We start from the raw sequence: 13,130 nt of genomic DNA, 5'->3' as shown, positions 1-13,130 counted from the left end.
AGCCTGCACAAAAGGAACTTTGGAAATTAAATAACATCATAAGGCTTGATAAAGGAAGCAAGCTGATACAGCATACCAAGCCCAGCTGTAGTTAATACACAGATCTCTGAAGCTTACATGATTCAGATTCTTCTTTCACAAAATCATTCTTAAGTGATGATTTCTTCTCTAAAACAACATACCTATCAGAATGGTTACATAAGAACTAGTGATAAAACCAAATATTGGTAATGATGCAGAGAAACTGGATTGCGCATACATTGGTGGTAGGGATGAAAAATAATTCAGTCACTCTGGAAAATCATATGATTCTTCTTAAAACCAAACAAACAAGTACTTTTCATACAATGCAACAATTGCACTCTTATGACATTTATCCCTGAAAAGTGAAACCACATGTTCCCACAAAATTTAACATAAATATTCATAGCAGCTTTATTTATAATAACCCCAAACTGGAAACAGCTATCTCCTCCTCTGTGGGCACTGTATGGAGAGGTCTCTGGAGATTTCTTCTGATGCAAACCATTATTTCAGGCTTTCCCATGGCAAGACTGTACTTTGGAGGATAATTTTGGGAAATAGTGTCATACGGAAATACAAGATCTTAAGACTACTTGTGCTCAGATACTAGTTGGAAAGAATTCTTCACCCTAGCAGGTATGCATGCTGCATCTAAAACCACAGGATTGAAAGTAGCCTTAGGGATGAAACTGAGGTAAGGGGCTATGAGTTTGAGTGTGTTCAATTTTCTTTTCAAAGATAATAATCAAAAATTTATTGATCAATTCTACCTTTATATTCTAATTTATTTCATCAATCTCCTTTTCTTCTATATTGTTACCATCCAATATTCTGTAGCACAATTTTCTCCTTCACCACCCCTTAAAAGTTGAAATGGATGTTTACTCTATTATTTTTCAGTTTTATTGGTATGAGAAGGATCACAATGAAAAAACACACTGTAAAATACTATGAGAATATTTTATATAGACAGTGCATACTGCTTTTAATTGTGCTTACACGCAAAACAGAAGAATATTGATGCAGATGCAGAAACAAAGGCATATTTCTTGTTTTGCTTATGACAAGAAAAGTAATGGTAGCAAATCACCCCAAAGTATAATGTCTTTATTTCTTGTACTTAACAATCCTTGTGGCTGGTTGGGTGCCTCTTCTCAGAAGGATACTTGAAACAACCAGTTTCCTTCATTATCATAGCCACGCCGTCTTCTAGATCAGCAATCCCCAACCTTTTTGGCACCAGGAACCGGTTTTGTGGAAGACAATTTTTCCACAGATGGGAGCAGAGATGGTTTCGGAATGAGCCGAGTGCATTACATTTATTGTGCACTTTATTTCTATTATTATTACATTGCAATATGTAATAAAATAATTACATAACTCCCCATAATGTAGTATCAGTGGGAGCCATGAGCTTGTTTTTCTGCAACTAGATGGTCCCATCTGGGAGTGATGGGAAACAGTGACAGATCATCAGACATTAGACTGTCATAGGGAGTGTGCAACCGAGATCCCTTGCATGTGCAGTTCACAATAGTATTCGCACTCCTGAGAGAATCTAATGCCACCACTGATCTCACAGGAGGCAAAGCTCAGGTGGCAATGCAAGCGATGTGGAATGGCTGTAAATACTGATAAAGCTTTGCTCGCTTGCCTGCTGCTACCGTCTTGTTGTGTGGCCAGGTTCCTAACAGATCATGGATCATTACTGGTCTGTGGCCCAGGGGTTGGGGCCCTGCTCTAGATTCTTGTGTGCCTAGACACATTTATCCTGTTGTTGATCGCCACTTTCCTAGGTAATTAGCACATCAAATACTTTGCATCCCTTTCTGCTAAGTCAGGTTGTTGCTAGGCTACCAAAGAGAGGATCCCTTGGATTATCCAGAACACAGCAAGAAATAAAGCAAGCAAAAACATACCAACGATCAAAGTGTCTGTGTGTGTTTGTGTATATCCAATAATACTTACATTTAGCATTTTCTCATGCCATTGAAACTAGCAATGAATGAAATGAGCATTCAAGTCAAGATAGCAAGGGAAGTATATCTCTTTGATGGAGGGAAAATTATATGGATAAAACATAAGCTGTTACATTAAAAGACAGAATATACAGATAGAATGGAAAAAGGCTTTAAAGATCGTGATTTTTGCAACAAAGTTTAATTGAGTACATAGTAATTCATGACTACTCCATTGACCAACACTGTTGGAAGTTGAGTCATCCTGCATTTCCCAGATCTTGTGGTTTTCCTGTGCATGATGCATGCCCCTCAGGGAACAGGGTATCTTGCAAAGAGACATTTAATCATGGATAGTCTTTAAATGCTCTACTTCAACATGTACTAGTTCCTGAAACTAATCTACTACAGAGATCATTGCAGTAATGGCCATTTCCTCTCCCCTTCGCAAACAGTCTTTTTTTCCAACTTACAAAAGAAAGGCTTATCTCTCACAAATCATAAATGTTAGTAGAGTGTAAAAATCTCTGGGAATCCAAACAAATTTGTAGTTCAAGAACTGGTGTCAGGAGAGCCTTATTGAATAAAGAAATGGCATTAATAAAAACTGTCTTATAAACTTATTAATAAAAACTGTCGTATAAACATTCCTGTTAAAAGCAACTCACAGCATCAGACAATGAACATTTTAGTTCATTTAAATAATGTTGCAAGTTTACTCTGATTCTAGAACTGGGTGAAATGAATGATAATATTTTATTTAGTGAAATTGCCTCTTCTATTGACATAGTTACTGGAAGACAAGTCCTAAGAGAACAAGCAAAGGAGACATGCAGAGAAACCCTGCAGTCAGCTGTGCTGGCGTTCATATAAACTCACAGCCAGGCATCGAATTCACTTTCTACCTCAGGATTAGGGCATTCAGGAATTGTAAAAACTATGTTGAGAAATATCAGTCTGCCAAGAAGTTTTCCTCTCTGCAGCTCAGTAATGAGAAAAAGCTTGGAGAATACATTCGTTCAACCCATGATTAAGTCTGTGTTGCAACTGCATATTTTTCGTGATTTAAAAGGAGGTGAAACTTCCAATAAGTTCATGTTGCAATTTTGAAAAATAAGGTATATGAGCCAATTGTAAGTAATTATTTCATAGTTTCTAGAACAGTTATTCAAATGTTAGAAGGAACATTCCCATTAACATTTACAAAAAATATATTGTATAGTGGAAAATCTTACCCATTGATTTACTTGGATCTAAGCCTTCTGCTCACTCTCTCTCATTAGTTACTTCTCTCCTAGTTATTTAATTCCCATAATAGGGCAATATTGTGGCCTGCATTCTGAATAAAACATTTTGTATGTTTATCTTTTGTAAGCTTCATTTATTAGACGCTCAACATATTTTTTTCTCACGCTTTTAATTTTCAGTGAAGTCTTTCTAATTCTAGCAATAAGCAATCTTTATTCACAATGTAAATGAACTAATTGAAAAGAATAAACATCTAATTGGGGTGCAGTTTCAGTAAAAATTTGCTTTTGCTTAATGATTATTTTTTAAGTATAAAATACTTTTGTGTTTACTTTTTCAATTCTATAATAATAAGTCCAGAAAAGACTAGAAAAGTATTTCTATTCTTATTAGAAGATTAGAACAGTTAGAACTTTATGGTCACAGGATATAAATAAAATGCAATTCAAGTAATATGTTTTATTTTTATAGAGAGATATGATGTAGTAGCAAATAGAGAAAGAAAATACAAGTTCAAGGTATAAAAAGAAAAATGTTACTTTTTAACTGTTAAAAATGACTGTTCGCATATTTTTAGAATATCTGTTGTCTTAGTCTTCTAGTACCTTCTAATCTCTCAATATCTAAATAGTGGTGTATCAAACATTTAACCCCTAGATTGCTTCACTCCTCAGTCTTCACAAATTCATTGTGGACTCATCTAGTATAAACGTTAAAAATGCCATAAAACATAAACATATGAACTTATGTCTCCAGCCTGAACCTCCTCTGTACTCCACGTTTATTTACACAACTTGCTATGCAATAGACTTCCAAGTAACTTGGAAGTCTAACACATAAAACTTAACATGTCCCAAACTGAGTATACTAAACATCTTATTCTGCCCCAGATTTTCCCGCATTTTGCCCATAATATGAACTTAATTCTTCCTGGAACTCAAGCCAAAATACTTGCGGTAATCTTTGAGTTATTTCTTTTTGTCACAGTATAAATCCAAACTATTAGAATGCCTTATTGACTCTGCTTTGAAATATATTTAAATTTCAAACCTTTCCAACAACTTTTCCACTATGACCATAGTCACAGCTAGCACCCTGATTCAAGTAACACACAATTTTACTCTATTGCAATTTGTCCTGATTGACCTCCTTGCATCTGCCTTACCTTCCTATAGTCTAGTTTCAGCAGAGTGGCCAAAGCAACCTTTTTACAATATAAGTTGACTTATGTTCCTCTGTTCTAGTCCTTTTAATGATATCTCCAAATATTTGGAGTGAAATCCATTAAGGTAACTAACATATATTGCAGATATTCTAAAATCTAATATAGAGTAATATTAAAATTAGAAAAATGAACTGGTCTGGGCACGGTGGCTCATGCCTGTAATCCTAGCACTTTGGGAGGCCGAGGCTGGCAGATCATCTGAAGTCGGGAGCTCGAGACCAGCCTGGCCAACATGGTGAAACCCCATTTCTACTAAAAATACAAGAATTAGCCTGGTGTGGTGGCCAGTGCCTGTAATCCCAGCTACTCAGGAGGCTGAAGCAGGAGAATCACTTGAGCCCGAGAGGCAGAAGTTGCAGTGAGCAGAGACTGCACCTTTGCACTCCAGCCTGGGCGACAAAAGCGAAACTCTGTCTCAAAAAAAGAAAAATGAACTCGACCCTGTTTCTTTTCTGACCGCATCTCTTGCAACTCTCACTCTTATTCTCTCTTGTGATTCTTCCTTGTTATTCCTCAGTTGTGTCAGGAATGTTGCTCCTTCAGGGAATTTGAACTTATCATTCCTTCTGCTCCTAAATATTCCCATCTTCCAACCTCATTTCTTACTGGTCTGTGTTATTTGACCAAAAGCCAAGGTTTTATAACAAGGAGATCTTAAGTAAAATACATGAAATGAAATAGACATTTGTATCTGCCTGTGTACATTCTTTCAGTCTCGGCTCATGTAGTAATTTTGCTCCAAGTGTTTTTGATGGCTCCGTCTCCCATTTTAATTATCTTCCTTCCCTTTGAGCACTGTTGCCATCTGCATGAATGGATACGAATAAAAAGAAAAGTCTAGGTCAAAGGTATTTCCTTTAAAATAAATTAGAGTTAAATTTTCACAGATTGCTTCTACTTATATTTCATTGCAAACAGTTGCATAGTGTTACCAGGGTAGTTAGAAAAGGTAGCCTATAGTTGGACAACCATGTGTGCAGAAATGAGGGGAAAATGAGTACAGGGAGCAGGTAACCAAGGAGCTGCCTGCCACAGGATCTTCATTTAAATGGTATCTTTGGGGTGAGGCTTTCTTTGACTATCCTATTTAAAATTAACAATTTTCCCTTAGTCTTCCAGTTTGTTTGTCATTGTCTGCTTACTCCCACAAGAATATAAGCTATGTGAAGGCAGTGATTTTGTGATTGTAGAATCTCCTATGTGTCCAAAATGAATGCAAATAGGTAATCAGAGTAGATAATTTTTCAATAAATTAGAAAAAAAATCAAAGTATTACCTCAGAAAAAGTTTAGTAGCCAAAAATTTTACACTGTTTTCTATTAATACCAGATCATACTTATCTTAATGGAATCATTATAGAGTTTCAACAATTTGAAATTTAATAAAGTAAAAAATGCGTGGTTACAAACTTGCAGATAACACAACTTCTACCATAGGCTATTTAATGAATAACAGGCACACAAGCACACTCCTAAAAAACTAAGAGGGGAGAACTACTTATTCAGTGTGAAGAAAGTACCTTGAATCCTCTTCACTTTCCCAATAATGTGGGATGTGGAGTCCTGCGGAGGGTGAGAGGGCAATCTGATTGCAGAGTGAGGAGATGTATGAACCTGAGTAAGTCTAAAAAAATGTGGAGAGGAGGACTCAATAGATTTTCTGGCAGCATCAACTTTGAATATAGAACTTTGAATATAGATACATGATTCCCAGTATCTCCTCTGAAATATCATTTGGATGATCCTTATATCACTTTTGAGTTGGCCTGATTGTACAAGCTAACGTACCACCTTCTGAAGAGGTGAGCAGCTTGTGAATTCATGCCAGATGAATGTGATTAATTACAAACTGGTTCAAGGGCAAGAGTGTGGGTACAAACTTAACATACAATTCAGAGCACTTACCTATGCTTGAACTATGTTATTCATTTATGAGCATTTTCTGTTGTAGTTAGAATTCTGGTATTCGCCTCGTTTTTAATAATACAGGATTTTTTGGGGTCAGATAATTTAACACACTTGTCTTAAAAAGGCAAATTTTACCATTTAACAGTGTGACGTTGTAAGTACAAAAGTAACTATTAATAATTAAATAACTTTAATCAATATTCTAATCAAAACAAAATGAATGAATTATAAACGTAGAATGGCAGAAACAATCTACAACAATATCCATACTTTTTCATATAGGAGTAATTGTTTTTAATATCTAAAATCTTAAATGATTTTGACCCTTCCCTAACCCTTTCACTATTTTTTTTTAAATAATGATTTTGCAGCTATTAGTTTTTTTCTTCAGTTTAGCACTATGAATAGGATTATAAATACAGTGATATAGTAAAATAACGAATAAAACATGAAACATCAAAGAATAGTTTTTGTAGCCCATTTGACAGTTATACACAATTCTATTTTAGCTGGGCAATGTTACTGGGAAATAATTTAGGATATTTCCAAAAATCAGATGTTTAAGCTAAAAGGAGCAAAATAAAAATATGAATAAAGATGGTGATGATAATGATGTTAATCATCATCATTATTTCCCGTAAGCATTTGAAAATAATTTTAAATCTATATGTCCCCTCCCTCATGTTTGTATGCATTATACACAGAAGCCTGCATGCAATGAAGATAGCAAACACATACTGTGCAAGGAAGTCCACTCTAGCTTAATGTTTCTAAAATTTGGCTATGAGTGCAAATCTTCTAGGGAAGTTTATATGTTTTAATATTGGCTCTAGAGCCCTTTCAGATATTTTGAGTCAGTGAGCTTAAGAAGGAGCTGGGAAATAAATACCTATAAAAACTGCTGAGAAGATTCAAAGTTGGATAGTCAGTTTTGGAAACACTAACTTAGGACGACCTCTTCTGTAATCTGCAACTAAATCTCCTGTAAGTGTTTTATTCTGAACATAAATAAAAGCACGATCAATCACGCGTAAGTATTTCAATATAAACAACATGTAATGTGAATCCATGGCCTCAACTCTAGGACTTAAGGTCACTAACTTGTACAAGAACTACTTTTATTGTGATGTAATACTACTACATATGACATACAATACTACTACTACAAAAATGCTACATTATTTGATTAGTTGTATTGATGGTTACTGCTTGCTGCCTCAAGAACTGTCCAAATTACCTCAGATCCTACAAATCACCTGCCATCCCAAACATCTTTCCCTGATTGCTGCTGATCTACATCATACAGTAAGATGTCAAGGGAGTCAACATGTGCCCTATTTAGAATTTCTCATTGGTGTTGAATATTTTCTCAGTGGCAGTTGATAGTCACAATTCCAGATAACTGTTTTGTGCTTTATGCTGATATGTAAATCAGCATTTTAATAGTTGCATAAAATTTATATTATTTTGAAGCATTCAGTATTTTGACAATATCTAGGTGATTCTGGAAATGGAAACATGTATTTATTTTAATCATACCAGAAAAAAGGCAGTCAAATATCTTCTGCATCATACTGAAAACAAAGAAATTATTAAAGGTTTCTTCTTTAAATACATTTTACCATTTTGAAAACATAATTAGTCTTCTTCTCTATGTGTTTTACCTCAAAATTCTTTCAATATTTTTACTAATAGTTTATGCATACAGTTTGGGTTTTTTTTAAATACATACATTATCTTGTACATATGTAGCTTATACATACATTGTCCAGCTTTTGCGTATTAATTCTAAGAATCATATAGACTGGCCCATAAAATATTTAAAATATCTTTACAGATTCAATATATTTTAACAAAATCTTTTATGTTTGTTATTCAGAGTATGTATGCATATGCTAATGCCATTAAAGTAAGCCTTGATTGAAAATGTACTTGCTGTTTAGTTAGTGGAATAAAAATCCCAAGACATCTGATTTTACTATTGTGAAATTAGAAACAAGGAGTATTGATTTCATTTCAACACATTTAAATAAGCCTTACTTACTTTTGTAAAATGCCATCCACTAAACTATTGTCAGGCAGCTAACTGTTCTGGAAGAAGAAAACAATACATATATACCTATATACATATACATATATATATATATATGTATGTGTGCATACTTAGACAAAATATTTTTCTTTCTTAAATTTATTTTATTCCTGGGCAGAATTTTTTTTTTTTTACTTTTGTAAGTTGCCGATGTTTCTTGAAAACAGCGTATGTTTAGATCCTGATTGTTATCAATTCAACCAATCTACATCTTTAACCAGAGCATTTAATCCATTTACATTCAAAGTTAATATTGATTTGTGAGGTTCTTTTCTTGTCATAATGTTGTTACCTAGTTGCTTTGTAGTTTCAATTGTGTAATTGTTTAATGAGTCCTGTGAATTTCATACTTTTTTGCGTTTATATGATGATTAGTACTGACCTTTTATTTTCATATTTAGAGTTCCCTTGAGCATTTCTTCTAGTTCAGGTCTCATGATGATGAATTCCTTTAGTGTTTGCTTATCTAGAAAATACTTTATTTCTCCTCCATTTATGAAGCTTAGTTAAACTGTATACAAAATTCTGCATTGAGAATTTTTTTCTTTAAGAGATCTGAAAATAGGACCACCATCTCTTCTGGATGGTAAGGATACTGCTTAGTAGTCCTCTGTTAGTTTAATGTGATTTTCTTTATAGATGATTAGACATTTTGTCTGATTTTGGAATTTTTTCCTTGAGAGTGACTTAATTAGTCTAATGACAATATGTCTTGGTGACAATTCTTCTTGCAAGGTATCTTCCTTGAGTTCTCTGACCCTCTTGTATCTTTAAGTCTAAATCTCTAGAAAGCCTAGGAAAGTTTTCCTCAATTATCTCCTCAAATAGATTTTTTCTAACTTTTTACTCATTTTTCTCCCTTAGGAATACATACAACTTGCAGGTTTGTATGTTTTAAATATTCCCATAATCCTCAAAGGCTTTGTTCATTTTTTACAAATTTATCTAACTGGTCAGACACTTATAGACTAAAGGCTAAGTGGTGTAAAAGATATTCCACTTAAATAGAAACAGACAGTGAACAGGAGTAGCTATACTTATATCAGAAAAAAAAACTGGCTTTAAAATAATGATGGTAAAAGAAGATAAAGAAGTTCATTATATAATGATAAAGAGATAAATTCAAAAAGAAAATATAACAGCCCTCAATATATATTCACTCAACACGAAAGCACCTAGATTCATAAAACAAATACGCTAGAATTAAGAAAAAGAGATAAACAGCAAAACAATAATAGTAGGGGACTTCAACATCCCACTTACAGCACTAAACAGATCATTGAGACAGAAAATGAACATAGAAACACTATACTTAAGTTGAACTCTAGAGCAAATGGACTTAACAGACATTTACAGAACATTCTACCCAACTACCACAGAATATGCATTTGTCTCATCAGTGAATGAAGTATTTTCCAAGACAGACAATATTTTAGGACACAAAATAAGTCTCAATAATTTTTTTTTTTTTTTGAGATGGAGTTTCACTCTGTTGCCAGGCTGGAGTGCAGTGGCTGCAGTGGCTCAATCTCGGCTCACTGCAACCTCTGCTTCCCGGATTCAAGCGATTCTCCTGCCTCAGCCTCCCGAGTAGCTGGGGTTATAGGTGCCCACCACCATGCCCAGCTAATTTCTGTATTTTTAGTAGAGATGGGATTTCACCATGTTTGCCAGGATGGTCTCGAACTCCTGATGTCATGATGCACCCGCCTCTGCCTCCCAAAATGTTGGGATTACAGGCATAAGCCACCGAGCCTGGCCAAGTCTCAATACATTTTAAAAAAATCAAATCATATCAAGTACCTTCTAGGACCACAGTAGGATAAAAATAAAAATAAATTACAAGATGAATTAAGAAACTATAAAAATTTATGGAAATGATATAATCAACTCCTGAATGATCCTTGGGTTAATGGCAAAATTAAAATGGAAACTAAAAAAATTATATTTTATAATTTTATATTTTAATATAATTTTATGTTTTTTATACTTTTATTTTTATAATTTTATTCATTTTTGCAATGAGTAAAAATAGAGACAGAACATACCAGTCCTTTGAGATATAGTAAAAGCAGTGCTGAGAGGGAAGTTAATAGCATTAAATGCCTATGTCAAAAAGACAGATGTAAAATTAACAACCTCAAGTCACATCCCAAGGAACTTGAAAAATAAGAACAAACCAAACACAAAGCTAACAGAAGAAAAGAAATAACAAAGATCAGAGCAAAACTAAATACGTTTGTGACTAAGAAAATGATACAAAGAACCAATGAAATGAAATGTTGGTTATTTGAAAAGATCAACAAAATTGATAGACCACTAGCTAGATTAACCAAGAAAAGATTCAAATAAGCCCAGAAATTAAAAGCAAACATTACAATTGACATGACAGTAATACGAAAGATTAGCAGAGACTTCTATGAATCTCTATACTGACAAACTAGAAAAACTAGAGGAAGTGTATAAATTTCTGGAAACATACAACCTCCCAAGATTTAATCAGGAAGAAATAGAAATTCTTAACAGACTAATAACAAGTAGTGAGATTTAATCAGTAATAATAATGAAAAGAAAAAAACCCTCCAAAAAGCAACCCAGATCATGCAGGATTCAGAGTCAAATTCTACCAGCTGTATAAAGACAAACTGGTACCAATTCTACTGAAACTAATCCAAAAAGTTGAGGAGAAATAAATCTTCCTGACTCATCCTATGAAGTCAGCATCAATCTCATACCAAAGCCAGGCAAAGACATAACAAAAAAAGGAAACAAATATTCTCAACAAAATACTAACAAACCAAACCCAATAGCACATCAAAAGATAATACGCCATGATTAAGCAGGTTTTATTTCAGGGATTCAAGGATTGTTTAACATACACAAATCAATAAATGTGATTTACCACATAAACACAATTAAAAATGAAAACGTTATGATCATCTCAATAGATGCAGAAAAAGCATTTGACAAAATTTAACAACACTTTATGATAAAAATTCTCAACAAATTAGACATAGGAGAAACATATCCTAAGGTCATAAAAGTCGTATCTGACAAACTCACAGCCAATATCACACTGAATGGGGAATAGTTGAAAGTATTACCCCTGAGAACTGGAGCAAGACAGTGATTCCCACTTTCAACACTCCTATTCAATATAGTACTGGAAGTCCTCTCCAGAACAGTCTAGCAAGAGAAAGAAATAAAAGCCATCCAAATTGGGAGAGAGGAAGTCAAATTACTGTTGTTTCCTTATATGCTCTTATACCTAGAAAACCCTAAAGATTCCTCAGAAGTCTCCTATATTTGATAAGTGAATTTAGTAAAATTTTGGCATACAAAAATCAATGTACAAAAATCAGTAGCATTTGATCAATAATGATCAAGCTGAGAATCAGATCAAGAACTGAATCTCATTTACAATAGCTACCAAAACAAAACAATACAAAACCCTAGGAATACCTTTAACCAAGGAGTTGAGAGATCTCTACAAGGAATGCTATAACCCCCATACTCATAGATTGGAAGAATTAGCATCATTACAATACCATACTGCCCAAAGCAATCTAAAGATTCAATTCAGTTTCTATGAAAATACAAATGTCATATTTTTTTACATAACTAGAAAAACAATCCTAAAATACACGTGGAACAAAAACAGAAAAAGCACAAATAGCCAAAGCAATTCTAAGCAAAGAGAACAAAGCTGGAAATCACATTACTGAACTTCAAATTATGCTACAAGGTGATAGTAACCAAAACTGCATGGTAATGCTATAAAAATAGACATATATATATCAATGGATATCAACAGATAATCTAGAAATAAAGTCACATACCTACAAACAACTGATCTCCAAAAAAGTTGACCAAAAAAAAAAAAAAAAAACATGAGGAAAGGACACTCTATTGAATAAATAGTGCTGGGAAAATTGGATGGCTATATTCAGAAGAATAAAATTGGACCCATATCTCTCACCATATACCAAAATTTACTCAAGATAAAGTCTTAAATGTAAGTCCTAAAACTATAAAAACTCATAGAAAAAAAAACTAAGAAAAACTCTTCTGTACATTGACCTTGGCAAAGAATTTATGACCAAGAATACAAAAGCAAATGCAACAGCAATAAAAAAAAATAGGCAAATCAGACTTTGTTAAATTAGAAACTTCTGCACAGCAAAAGAAATAACCAACAGAGTAAAGAGACAATCTACATTGCAAACTATGCATTTGACAAAGGACTAATAGAATCTTCAAGGAACTTAACTCAATGAGAGAAAAAAATAACCCTATTAAAAAGTGGGCAAAGGACATGAACACTTTTCAAAAGGAGACATACAAGCAGCCAACAAACATAAAAAAATTGCTAAACATCACTAATCATGAGAGAAATACAAGTTAAAACCACAATGAGATACAGTCTTACAAGAGTCAGAATGGAAAAGTCAAAAACAACACATGTTGAGAATACAAAAAGACAAAGAATGCTTATACTGTTGGTGGAAATGTACATTACTACAATTTCTATGGAAAGCAGTATGGAGATTACTCAAATAATTGAGAATAGAAGTACCATTCAAACCAGTAATTCCACTAGTGGGTATCCATCCAAAGGAAAATAAAGCATTATATCTATCTATCTATATATATTTTATATATATAATATATATTAT

This window comes from Nomascus leucogenys, chromosome 4 (genome assembly GCF_006542625.1).
Source record: "Nomascus leucogenys isolate Asia chromosome 4, Asia_NLE_v1, whole genome shotgun sequence".
Lineage (NCBI taxonomy): Eukaryota > Metazoa > Chordata > Mammalia > Primates > Hylobatidae > Nomascus > Nomascus leucogenys.
This window is presented reverse-complemented; position numbering follows the sequence as displayed.